Source organism: Dama dama, chromosome 20, assembly GCF_033118175.1.
Source record: "Dama dama isolate Ldn47 chromosome 20, ASM3311817v1, whole genome shotgun sequence".
NCBI lineage: Eukaryota > Metazoa > Chordata > Mammalia > Artiodactyla > Cervidae > Dama > Dama dama.
This window is the reverse complement of record NC_083700.1, coordinates 97557990-97572014: the sequence shown is the minus strand read 5'-3', so window position 1 is coordinate 97572014 and position 14025 is coordinate 97557990. Positions and strand designations below refer to the sequence as shown.

Genomic DNA, 14025 nt, shown 5'->3' with positions numbered 1-14025 from the left:
TATCCTTCTAGGATCAGCTAAAATTTCATTTTCTCTGCAATGATCTTTAGGATGCCTTCAGTTAACATTAGTACTCTTTCTCTTTCTTCCTGGCTCCCAGCACAGCTAACATCCTTCTTTGCAAGACTGCTCATTAGCATAAGTCAAGAGGTCCAAGGTCTGGAGTCTGACTGCTTGGATTTGAATCCTGGCTCTGCTTACTGACGACCTATCCGTATTTCAGGTTTTTTCCACATGCAAGATGGAAATGTTGGTATTATCTAACCTATATGGTTATTGTAAGGATTAAAATAACTTGAGCTCTTAGAACATAATATGCACTAGAGAATGTTAGCTATTACTCTTTTTAACCTTTCTGACTTCTCCAGATCGGAACATAAGGAAGGCTTTTAAGAGTACAGAACTCATCTAATTTATTTCTGTATACACACAATGCTTTGCACATAAGATGCTAAACAAGTATTTCTTGAATGAAAAGGCAATAATCACCAAATTAGTTTCACAACGTAAACTCGTTTTATAAGAAAGAACATTTAGAGGCAGGTACAAGGCTAGAAAACCAAGAGGTATTTATTTTATTTCATCAAATATTTGTATAGAAGGGAGGCAATAGGATTCTATTAGCAAAACAATGGCTACATTCTAAAGTTAAAAAGGTCGTCTAGAAACTGAAAGTACTTGGTTTGAGTATGATTTACCCTTGCTTCCCACCCCCTCAGACCCACCATCACCATCACCACACCACCCACGGAGATGTCACAGACGACACGTTCAGGCAGGCACTGGCTTCGTGTGACAATCTTCCCCACTCCCTGCTCACATCACCACATCATAGTGGTGTCGCACAATTCTACTTCTACGTGAAACTTTTCTGCTAGACCTCCTCAACCTCATTTCCTTTCCACCACCACCACCACCACATCAAAACTGGTGTTAAAGAGCTGGCAAGCTGAGACAGGCATTAGCTTTCTATTGGAAGAAGAGCTTGAGCAGTGCTAATCATTCGAGTTGCTATAAAAAGCATATACTTTTATTTTTTTAGCGTATACTTTTAAAAGGGAAATATTACTCATCCTTAATAGTGAAGTGATTTACGCCTAAAAACGCATTTAATATATCAACAGTAAGTTTTCACTGAAATTTTTATTGCTACTTTAATAAAAATCTAAACTGTGGCCGAAGCTGAAAATCTTTCTTGGTAAGAGACAGGATCTTAAAAAAAAATTACATTATGAATGATTCTTATTCTCCACTACCACCACCCAAAATCATGCAAGCTTAAATTCCTTAGCTCAGAAAGGGGACATTTTCTTAATGGATATGCTTAAGAGTGAGTGACAGATTACTCAAATTTGTTATTTTTAACTTCATATTACATACACATTTACACTGTCTTTTAGACCAGTGCTTCCTAAAATTTAATATGGAAACAGATCACCCAGAAGTTATGTAAACTACAGACTTTGATTCTATAAGTCAGGGGGAGAACTGAAATTTTGAATTTCTAAAAAGCTCCCAGGTGATCCTAATGCTGCCTGGTCTATGGAGCATATACTGAGTAGTAAGGCTCTGTCTAGAACAAAGACAGCTAGCTGATCACTACTCTAAAGTTACTAAGACTATTACAGGAAATTCCCAACTGTGATACTACTGGTAAACTAGAGTTTGACCAGAGACTTAATTCTCCTGTCTTTCCTGTAGAATGATTTACCATTCCCCATAAACTATCATAACCACACTTTTCCATAACTTAGCTTTTTTCCTCAGACTGTTTCCAATGTTTAGAATGCCCCACCCTTCATTTTCACAGAGTTATATTCTGCCCCAAAGCTCATTTCCTTTCCTCAAAACAAATCTGGCTCTAAGTAGAAGTATTTCTGAACTAGCATGCTTCTGAATTACCAAGGCAATCCATCTACACCACACTGCCACATCATCATAATTTTCTACCTTTAACTGTTTTATAATATGCCTTATATTTCCCTTAGGAGACCATAAGCTTCTTAAAGCACTCTCGAGTGGCATACGACAGTATATAAACACTTGCTGGATAATTTTTTTTTTTGATAATTTAAAACACAACTCTGACCACTCAAATATTACTGAGTGCCAACTATGTGCCAGGCACCAGTAACAATCATAACAATTATTAAGAACTAACTCAAAGAGCGCTTACCGTCTAGGCATTGTTCTAAGCACTTTATGTTATATTCATTTAATCCTCATAATAACCCAAAGAAGTAATACTTTTGTTAACCTGATCACATTGATGAAGAAAATGAGGCTCAGAGAAATTAAGTAACTTGTCCAAAGTCACACAGCTAATAAGTGGCAGAGTCAGGAGTCAAATCTAAACAGTGGGTTCCAAAGTCTGTGGTTTTGTTTTTGTTTTTTTTTTTTTGGCGGGGGCGGGGTGGGGGGTGGCGCGTGCCATGTGGCTTGGGGGATCTTAGTTCCCCCTACCAGGGATCAAATCCAGGGCCCCTGAAGTGCAAGCATGGAGTCCTAACCCCTGGACCACCAGGGAATTCCCAAAGTCTGTGCTCTTAACCACGATGTTAAAATATCTTTCTGTATAGTTATAAAGAGGATATAAAAATGAGTAAGACACAACCTGTTCACTTAAGAAGCTATTGGCTACTCATGTAAAGTAATTAGCCTCCAACTAATAAAAATAAATTAAAAAAATAAAAACTTAAAAAAAAAAGAAGCTATTGGCTACTCAAAAAATTGTTGTGGCAGCTCAGAGCTCCTGATATAAGTCCAAACTCCTTAACATGTTATTCAACAGTCTGAATGATCTAACCCAAACCTCTCTTTCTTTATCTATTACATCCATCTGCATTCTCTATGTTTTACTGTAGTTACATAACCAGCTTCTCCTAAATATGTCCTGAATTCTCCCACTTCCACTTCCATTTTGTTGCTGGAATAAGTCCATCATTCTCATCAAAATTAATCTTTCTCTTCCCTATACACTCAAATTACTCTATTTAAACTTCTACTGTAACACTAACCAGGCTTGCCTTCTACATGTTTTAGCTATGTCCACCTTTTCCACTCAATTAGAGGATTCTTGAGGACAGAGATAGAAGAGTATGGAAGAGATGGTTACTTGTTAACTTCCCTTTTCCTCTTGAAGTTGCCTACATTTCCCAGCTGATTAAGACCATAACACTGAGTTCTGGCCAGTGGTACAGGGATAGAAGTGATTATATCATTTTCAGGCCTGTCCCATTAAAAACCTCAACATCATCCTCCATACTTTCTTCCTTCATCTGCCAGCAGATGCACAAGATCCAACAGAGGAATCTGAGGCCATGTCCTAGGTTAAAAGGGCCCCTCCGCCCTTCAACCTCCATTCAACATGCACTGGATTAGAATATGAGTAAGAAACAGCATTTAAGCCAATAAGATTTTTAGTTAGCCCACCTGGACTAAATACACCTTATAGTTTTCTTTCTCTATATATACCCAAAACACTGCCTTGTTCATAATTAGTGTTCAGTAAATATTTGGAGTCCAATTAAAAGTTAAAATTCTTACTGCAAGGCAGAACCTTTCAAGACTCTACTCTTAGCCAGCAGTCTTCAAAACTGGGGAATGAGAGAGATTATTCATTGAAGTATGGGAAGAAAATTGAAATTTTTACTTTTTTTAATACAACAAAGAGAAATGTTTACTAATATTTAATATGGGTTGATAGTAGCACCTGGAATGGGCTCAAAAATGTTTTCCTAATGGATTCTATGACAGAAGATATCCAAAGATGTCCATGTCCTAATCCCTAGAACCTGTGACTATATTAGATGGCAAGTAGAATAAATTAAAAAAACTTCAGATGGAATTAAGGCTGCTAATCAGTTGACTTTAAATTAGGGAGATTATCCTGGATTAGCAAAGTGGGTGCAGTGTTCTTCAAAGGAGGAAAGAGGGAGGCATAAGAGTCAATATCAGAGGGCTATAATATGAAAAAGACTCAACGGGTCACTACAGGCTTTGACGATGGAACGGGACTACAAGCCAAGGAATGCAAAACAGTCGCTAGAAGCTGAAAAAAGTAAGAAAATAGATTCTGCCCTAGAGCCTTCAGAAAGGAATACAGCCCTCCTTGAATTTGGCCCAGTAAGATCTGTAAGATAATAATTTTCTGTTATTTTAAGCCATTAGGTTTGTGGCAATTTGCTACAGCAGTCCTAGAAAACTAACAATCAAAAAAATCTAAGGGTCACTATTTTATGTTATAATGTTCACAGATCTAAGATAGACTTTGGGCTTTGACTCTTTGTAAAGAAGCGTATTTACATCTAGTAGGTCAAATATTTATTGAACTCACAGTCATGTATAAAGCTCAGAGTTAAATGTTTAAATGTTATCCCTTCTCAAAAGTTTATTACCTAAATAGAATAATAAGGAAGAGGTATGGTAACAGTCTAAAACACATCTATCCTTCTTCTAAAAAACAAAACAAAACACTGACACTACTATTTCGACTGGGACCTCTTCAATTCTGCATAACAGGACCTAGAAAGAGAAATGCAGCCATTGCGTCGAAGCTGTCAAGAAAATTACTCTGTACTGCTCACCTACAATATACCTGGAAACTGTGCTAGGTATGTTTTATAGGTACTACCTAATATGAAATCACCCCTATTTTATCATCTAGGAAAATAAGATTCAGAGTATTTAAGTGACGTGACAAAGACTAGAGAAGGTACTGGAAATTGGATCCATTTGGCTCAAAAGCCTATGTTTTGTTCTGTGATAATCAGTATGTATGAAAAAGGCCACTGAGTCAAGAATAATTTTATTTTTGATTCATAAAAAAAGAACTATGTATCTGCAAACCAATGAAAATCTGACTAGTTTGCTTTACAAGCCTTTCTACTGCCAACTTTGATCAGTAAAAACAGCACTCTTATTACAAAAGTTTTTCTGACCTGTACTGGTCTTTCCGGAAAAATGTCTGACTCCAAAGTTTGGTAAAAACAATTAAGAGGCCTGAAAGAAACCTATAGCAAAATATTAGAATGTGGGCATGATTTTTATAATAAAATGCTTTCTAAAAGGTCTGCATTTGAAACTTACTTAGACTGGTTTACTTTAAAAAAAAAACATTTTTCCAGAAGTTTGAATATATTTTTATCTTATTTCCTCACATAATTTTGGAAGGCAAGGCCCTGGAACATACTCCACCAGATTCCACTAAGCTGTAATGTGTGGCACTAAAAGGAACTGCTTTGCATTTTACTCCCAAATAAAGCAAAGATACCAACACTCTCTCTTGGACTAGAAAAAATTACCAATAACCAAAAAGGAGAAGAGACGGAAATGGCTCAAATCTCAAGTCCCAAAAGAGCTATGAATCCAAAACATATTAAAAAAAAGGAGTAATATCCTTGGGTAATTAAGGCTTGCTGGAGTTCAAACGTGTTTTAGAGGTACTACATCATGGAAAACTGGTTGTACTGGGTCCTAGATATGAAAACTCATAAGGAAAACTCAGCTGAACTGACATTAACCACCAGAGCTCACATCAGGTGACAGTGAGCAGAGCTGGTTCAGCCTGGCTTTCTCTTTTCTGCCCACAGCTTTTCTAGTCCAATTCTAAGATCACTAAAGGCAGAATAAACACGCCTCAGCCATCACTAGATTATGTCAATAGCACTGCATATAATAACAAAAGGACCAATCAAGTTCGTGTTCAAATTTTACTTTTTCTTAGTAAAACAATACAAATGTCTAAAAAGTTAAAATGAGATCTGCTTGTTTATAAATATTATACCAGCTTAATAAACATAAAAACATCCCAGATTTCTGAGAGAAAAATACCCTCTATCTTGAATAACAACTGAAAGTAAAATGAGACCAAGAATGAATTCATTCTGTATTTTATTTCATAGAAAATTTTAAACCACATTGCTCAAAACAGTCATACAAGCAGCAAAATACCAAGTCTCCCAACAAAGGCACAGCTATTAATAAATATATGGGCAGTGACTTCAAAATGTCCCCAACATGCTTTTTGTTTGTAAACCCAGGAAGTTCAGAAGAGAACTAAAATCCACAAACCCAAATATATGGATTGTCTCCCCAAGCACTGAAAAAGCTTCTTCCTCCTTCCCAAATTTATCCTTTAGCCTACAATCACTCATAAACTCATACCAAAATAGCAAAATATAAACACAAACTTCAATTTATGTGAACATACTTTTGAAACAACACTCTCCCAATGATTTATTTCTTCCCCAATTCAACCCAACAAGCATGTATCAAGAAATACTATGTGCAAATACTTGTACTCTCCATAGATAAACAGAACACTTAATTTTTTTTTTTCACTGCCTGTCACATATATATAAGCACAGTGCCAGGCAATAAGGATCAAGTAGGGGCCATAGAAATAAACATAAATAAATCCTTCTTTAACGAGCTCACAGACAAATAATGATAATAGTAGATAACATTTAGGGAGCACTTATGTATCAGACACTTTAAATACTTTACAGGAGTTACCTCATTTAATCTTTATGAAGATATTAGGTAGTAGGTACTATTACTCTCTCCATTTTACAGATATGAAGACCAATTAAGTGGCAGTCAGAAGTAGATCCTTAACTTTTTTTTTTTTGGCTTAACAAGTTATCTGTTTATTGTTGTTTGAATCCTTAACTCTTAAGCTTTATGCTATACAGCCTCAATATATAATGCTTCAGATGATTATAAGAGCAACAATAATAAAAAATTAAAGTTAAGATTTAGTGCTTTGCATTGTGATAAGTTGTTTGTGGACATTATTTCATTTAATCATCTCCATAAAAGCAAGCAGGACCCTGGGCACACAAGCCTTTCAAACAGTTGCTAATCTGGGAAGGGAGGGAATGCTGAGACAAGGGAGCAGCAGTCAGGAAACAAAGGACAGTGTTGCTACCCATCCTCCTGCGGCTGCAGCTCTTCCAGCTGCCCCAACAGCCTCCGCCCCCCCACAACAATAACAACTGTGTGGAAGGTGAACAGTCTCTGCCTCTGCCAGCCAGCCTCAACAGTTCCTCGGCGCAGCTCCCCAGGAATAGTAGCAATGGCAATGATTGTAACAATGGGGAAAATAGGGGGCTAAAACATCCTCTATCCACAATGGAGACATGGAGAAGATTCTTTTGGATGCACAACATGAATTCAAACAGAGTAGTTCAAGAGACAGTTCTCACTGCAACAGCCCTTCCCCACCAGAAGAGGGGGAGATCATGTCTGATGGGAAACACAGCAGCGGGGACCGTAGCTCTCAGTCAGAAGAAATTGCCGGAGAGAAAGATGTGGGTGCACTGAAGAAAATCGCAGACTGGGTGTCCAGCTGGTCTAGCAGACCTGAAAACATTTCACCTAAGGAGTCCCACTAAGGCACCCTAAATATTCCATTTCCTTAAGCATGAGGAAAAGTAGAGCCATGAAAAAAGGTGAGATTTTCTTTCTCTGCACAATTTCTTAAGATATTCATTCCATCTCTCTTCCTTTGCCATGTTTTGGCTTTGGAGCTAGGCACCTACATTGGAAAATGACTAACCACAATTACTGCCAGTACCTACTGAAGGAAAAGAGCCCCTGGGAAAGCGTGTGACTTGTGAAGTGTGTATTGTCAGTAGTTTATTTGAACTTGAGACCATTGTGAGCATGACCCAACCTACACCCTGTTTTTATATATCCAAGTAGTTCCAGTAATTCTCAAATCCATTATTTTATTCAAACTCCGAGACATCAAATTTTACCAATCTCATTCTCTTTTTGACCTAAAAAACACTTAGGAATTTCTTAACAAACTTTACTGTTGTTTAGAAATTTGCAAGGGCTTTTTTCCTGCAAATACTACCAGCAAATTATGATTTTGTCAACAATGCGGTTGTTTCCTTTTAGTACAACTAGACTTAGACCTATATCATTCATGATACAAATTTTACTCTTGCAAGATAATTTCTATCATTCTTTTTAAATGAGACCAGGTTAGCAAGTGATGTAAAAGCTTTGTTGTTTTTCAAGACAAAGGCAAGTTTGAATTTATACTTATTAAAAAAGAAAATAAACAAAAGAAGACACAATAAAAAATATCCTGGGCAATAAAAAATTATTTTAAACTAGAAAAGAGAGAGAGAAACAAAGAGCAGTCTTGGGGCAGGGTCCTGGTTCCACCTCAAGAGATAAAACATAGTATCTTTGAACCTTGGGAAAAATATACCCATTTGAATGCAGAGTTCCAAAGAATAGCAAGGAGAGATAAGAAAGCCTTCCTCAGTGATCAACGCAGAGAAATAGAGGAAAACAACAGAATGGGAAAGACTAGAGATCTTCAAGAAAATCAGAGATACCAAGGGAACGTTTCATGCAAAGATGGGCTCAATAAAGGTCAGAAATGGTAGGGACCTAACAGAAGCAGAAGATATTAAGAAGAGGTGGCAAGAATACACAGAAGAACTATGTACAAAAAGATCTTCATGACCCAGATAACCAAGATGGTGTGATCACTCACCTAGAGCCAGGCATCCTGGAATGTGAAGTCAAGTGGGCCTTAGGAAACATCACTACAAACAAAGCTAGTGGAGGTGATGGAATTCCAATTGAGCTATTTCAAATCCTAAAAGATGATGCTGTGAAAATGCTGTACTCAATATGCCAGCAAATTTGGAAAACTCAGCACTGGCCACAGGACTGGAAAAGGTCAGTTTTCATTTCAATCTCTAAGAAAGGCAATGCTAAAGAATGCTCAAACTACAACACAATTGCACTTATCTCACACACTAGTAAAGTAATGCTCAAAATTCTCCAAGCCAGGCTTCAACAGTATGTGAATGGTGAACTTCCAGATGTTCAAACTGGTTTTAAAAAAGGCAGAGGAACCAGAGATCAAATTTCCAGCATCCACTGGATCACTGAAAAAGCAAGAGAGTCCCAGAAAAACATCTATTTCTGCTTTATTGACTATGTCAAGGCCTTTGACTGTGTGGATCACAATAAACTGTGGAAAATTTTGAAAGAGATGGGAACACCAGACCACCTGACCTGCCTCTTGAGAAACCTGTATGCAGGTCAGGAAGCAACAGTTAGAACTGGACATGAAACAACAGACTGGTTCCAAATGGGAAAAGGAGTACGTCAAGGCTGTATATTGTCACCCTGCTTATTTGACTTATATGCAGAGTACATCATGAGAAACGCTGGGCTGGAGGAAGCACAAGCTGGAATCAAGATTGCCGGGAGAAATATCAATAACCTCAGATATGCAGATAACACCACCCTTATGGCAGAAAGGGAAGAAGAACTAACGAGCTTCTTGATGAAAGTGAAAGAGGAGAGTGAAAAAATTGGCTTAAAGCTCAACATTCAGAAAACTAAGATCATGGCATCCGGTCCCATCACTTCATGGCAAATAGATGGGGAAACAGTGGAAACAGTGGCTGACTTTATTTTTTGGGGCTCCAAAATCACTGCAGATCATGATTGCAGCCATGAAATTAAAAGACACTTATTCCTTGGAAGGAAAGTTATGACCAACTTAGATAGCATATTAAAAAGCAGAGACATTACTTTGCCAACAAAGGTCCGTCTAGTCAAGGCTATGGTTTTTCCAGTAGTCATGTATGGACGTGTGAGTTGGACTGTGAAGAAAGCTGAGCACCGAAGAATTGATACTTTTGAACTGTGGTGTTGGAGAAGACTCTTGAGAGTCCCTTGGACTGCAAGGAGATCCAACCAGTCTATCCTAAAGGAGATCAGTCCTGGCTGTTCATTGGAAGGACTGATGTTGAAGCTGAAACTCGAATACTTTGGCCACCTGATGTGAAGAGCTGACTCATTTGAAAAGACCCTGATGCTGGGAAAGATTGAGGGCAGGAGGAGGAGGGGACGACAGAGGATGAGATGGTTGGATGGCATCACTGACTCAATGGACATGGGTTTGGGTAGACTCTGGGAGCCGGTGATGGAGCGGGAGGCCTGGCGTGCTGCGATTCATGGGGTCACAAAGGGTCGGACACGACTGAGTGACTGAACTGACTAAACTGAATTCTTCCCAAAGCCTCCAATAGAACTGTAAAATTTTTCTGAACACGAATGTCCATCCTATCAAACACATCTGGGAATCTATGAATTCTTTCCTCAAACTCCACTGCCCAATATCTCTCCTGAAGTTCTTGATCCTCCCACTCAGTTTAGACTGCTTATTCTCTAGACTATTGCCCAGCAGTCACCCTGGGACTTGCTATCACCCTTCTTTCCAGATCTTATGCCTTTTTATTTTTATTTGTTGTTTTGTTTGCCCCCTTACTTTTGATGAGACACATCCTCCAGCAGCTTCATAAGAAACAGCTCACAAGAGGTAACATTTTCAACAACATGCATGTCTGAAAATGTCTTTACTCTCATGCCTGACTGGTAGTTTGACTGGATATACAATTCTAAGTAAGAATCATTTTTCTCAGAAAGCATTGTTCTATTGGTAGAGCTTCCAGAGCTGTTTCTTTGTTTTTTTGTTTTTTTTTAAGATTTATTTATTTTTTGACTGTGAGTCTTTGTTGCTGCATGTGGACTTTCTCTAGTTTCCAAGAGTGAGGGTTACTCTTCACTGCAGTGTGCAGGCTGCTCGTCATGGTAGCTTCTCTTGTTGAGGAGCACAGGCTCTAGGCGCAAGGGTTCAGCAGTTGCAGTATATGGGCTCAGTAGCTGTGGCCCATGGGCTTAGTTGCTCCGAAGCACGTGGGATCTTCCCGGACTGGGGAATCAAATCTGTGTCCCTTGCATTGCAAGGAGGATTCTTAACCACTGGACCAACAGGGAAGCCCCCAGAGCTGGTTTTGAGAAGTCTGATACCATTTGAATTTTCAGTCCTTTATATGGCCTCGGGTTCTCTCCACCCCTATGCTGTGGAACTGCTTAGAATCTTATTTTTATTACCCATATTCTAAAATTTCACAACTATATGCTCTGGGATGGGTCTTTTTTTTCATTCATTATGCTGGGCACTTAGGAGGCCCTTTCACTTTGGAAGTTCATGCCCCTTGGTTGTAGAAAATGTTCTTGGATTAGTCAAAAACAGACTTCCTAGATTGATCCTTTACTTTTTAATTCTTTTCTCTCTTATTTTCCATCTTTGGTTTTTCGCCATTAATGGATGATTTCCTCTTTAACTCCTTGGCAGTCCAGTCAAATACTTTAAATAAAACCATAAATAAATAATCAGATAAAACTATATATAAACATAAAATCATATTTTAAAATTTTCAAGAATCTTTATGGCTCTCTAACTACTCCTATTTTATGGTATACTATTCACTCAGACGGTAAAGTATCTGCCTACAATGTGGGAGACCCAGGTTCGATCCCTGGGTCAGGAAGATCCCCTGGAGAAGGAAATAGCAACCCACTCCAGTATTCTTGCCTGGAAAATCCAATGGACTGAGGATCCTGGTAGGCTACAGTCCATGGGGTCACTAAGAGTCAGATACAACTGAGCGACTTCACTCACTCACTCATTCTTATTTCATAGATGCAGCTCCTTCTCAAACCTCTCCTAGAAGATGTATACTTAGAAGCTAATAATTAGGTTTTTTCCTGGTTACACTTCAAAGTTTTCTTCTTTTACTTGGGGCTCTTCAATTTCTCCAAATCCACCAGTTTCCTGGCAGGTGTGGGTGGGATGGGGATGATTCCTACCTGCTTAAGAGTCAAAGGATAGAAGAGGACTATAAGTCTCAAGAGTCTCACCATTTGGTATACAGACAGTCCCTTCATTTCCCTCTTCTTAGGATAACATTCCTTCTCCATCAGCTGTCATACTAGATGCTTACCTTGAAGCATGTATGATTCAATTTTTTTCCAAAAATAAAAATTCATCTCTTGTTGAGGTGGGTGAGACTTAACTGATTAATTGTAATGAATGGAGATGGTGACTTTTAGGCCCAGTTACTCCTGAAAACACTTTCAATAGTCCTGTTTTTAGCCCAAGCCTGACATCCACCTTCAGTTCCAGAGCTGAACTGTAGGTTTTGCAGGTTTCTGTGATGCAAACTGGCTTGCTTCTATCTATCATCTGCTTCTATACACACTACCTTCAGGGAACTCACCCTATCTGAAGGCTACAAACAATAAGTAAACAAATAAACAAGATATTTTCAAAGATGATAAGAATGATGTAGATAAAGCATAATAATGAGCGGGTAAAGAGTGATACTGGATGGCTATTTTAGACAGGCTAGTCAACAAAAGTCTCTTTGAGAATGGGGTATCTCAGAAGAAGCATGCTAAATGATTCTGGAACAAAGACATTATAGGAAAAGGGAAAAGAAAGTACAAAGACCCTGAAGTATGAAAGAGGTTGGTGTATCTGAGAAACAAAAAGGCCAGTGAGGGTGGTTAGGATGGTGTAAGCTAGGAAAGAGTGATCAGAAATAAGGTCAGGGACTTCCCTAGCGGTCCAGTGGTTAAGACTTTGCCTTCCAATGCAAGGGGCGCAGGTTCAACCCCTGGTCAGGGAGCTAAGATCCCACATGCCTCCTAGCCAAAAAATATAACCTCATAGCCAAAAAACATAAAACAGAAGCAATATTGTAACAAATTCAATGAAGACCTTAAAAATGGTCTACATTGAAAAAAAAAGAAGAAAATAAGGTCAGAGAAGCAGATAGGTGAACTCATTTAAGGTCTTGTATGCACGCATCTCAACGTCAAAGAGTTTAGACTTTATCTGAAGAGTGATGAAAAGTCATAGAAGGAAATTCAGCAGAGGAGGATGGTATGATCTGATTTACCTTTTTCAAGTTCAATCTGGCTACCATGAAGCAAGAGGGGAATCTGGGAGATCAACTAAGGGTGTTGAAGTAGGATGGTGGCTATGGAGGTAATAAGTGGTAGTCAGACTCAGGGCATATTTTAAAAATAATGCTAAACTACTTGAAGGTTTGAAGTAGGGTATAAAGGAGAAATATTAAAGATGACACCTAGGGTTTTGGCATAAGTAATAGATGAATGGTAATTCCATTTGCTGAGAATGGGAGACATCTAGAAAGTAAAACATGTGAGTGGGATAGGGATATGATCAACAGAGGCCCATAATAGGTGCTCAGTAATTGGTACCCATTGTTTACATTAACAATCATCTTCCATTGTATGTCAATTACATCTCAATAAATTTCTTAAAAATCACCTTCTTTCTGGGGTTATACTACTTCACTATCCACAGACAATGACATAAATAGTACTGAAGCTTATTCTACATTTATTTTAAACAAAAACTTTCTGGTTATATGAAATTAGAACTTAGACTCAATTCATAAGCCATCAGACTTTCTACCTTAGTACAGAGAAGAAAAAACAATATTAAGATCCCCTTACCAATGTGGATGGAAGAGCCTGGTGGGCTACAGTCCACGGGGTCGCAAAGAGGTGGACATGACTGAGCAACTTCACTCACTCACTCACTCACCAATGTGCTTTGATGGCTATATTGACACTCTTTCACCTAGTTACTCACTAGGATTACAATGATAAAATCAAAAGGTGAACTTTAATCCATCATTTTTAAATGCTCCCCATTTATTCTGAACAACACGTGCACACAGACAATGCAAACACACCCTGAGATAATATATTTTTCAAACCTGATCATTTAAAAACTATTCAACATTAATTCAGTATGATTTCTAAGCTGATCTATTCTCCTCATTTAACAAAAGGGGAAACCAAAGCCCAGAGGTCAAATAACTTGTCCAAGAGAACACAATTAAGAAATCACAGAGTGCATAAGAATGTGCATAAGAATAACTGAAGATAAGGCTAGAAAAACAGAGCAGACATTAGCTATCTGTCTAAAGAATTTCTGGTTCAATTCTGAAATAAATGGGAGCCACAAGAAGTTTTTAAGAAATGTTCAGTCGCTAAATTGTGTCCGATTCTTTGTAACTCCATAGATTGCAGCACACCAGGCTTCCCTGTTCATCACTATCTCCTGGAGTTTGCTCAAATTCATGTCCATTGAGTCAATGA

The 14025-nt window shown here is 38.2% G+C and overlaps 1 protein-coding gene and 1 pseudogene across 3 annotated transcripts in view; one reads left to right on the top strand and one right to left on the bottom strand.

Annotated features, from left to right (window-relative positions):
• TESK2 (testis associated actin remodelling kinase 2) overlaps positions 1-14025 on the bottom strand; it is a 134430-nt gene that overhangs the window by 46085 nt on the left and 74320 nt on the right. The gene's annotated exons all lie outside the window — the stretch shown is intronic.
• LOC133041251 (BCL2/adenovirus E1B 19 kDa protein-interacting protein 3-like) lies at positions 4006-7586 on the top strand (annotated as a pseudogene).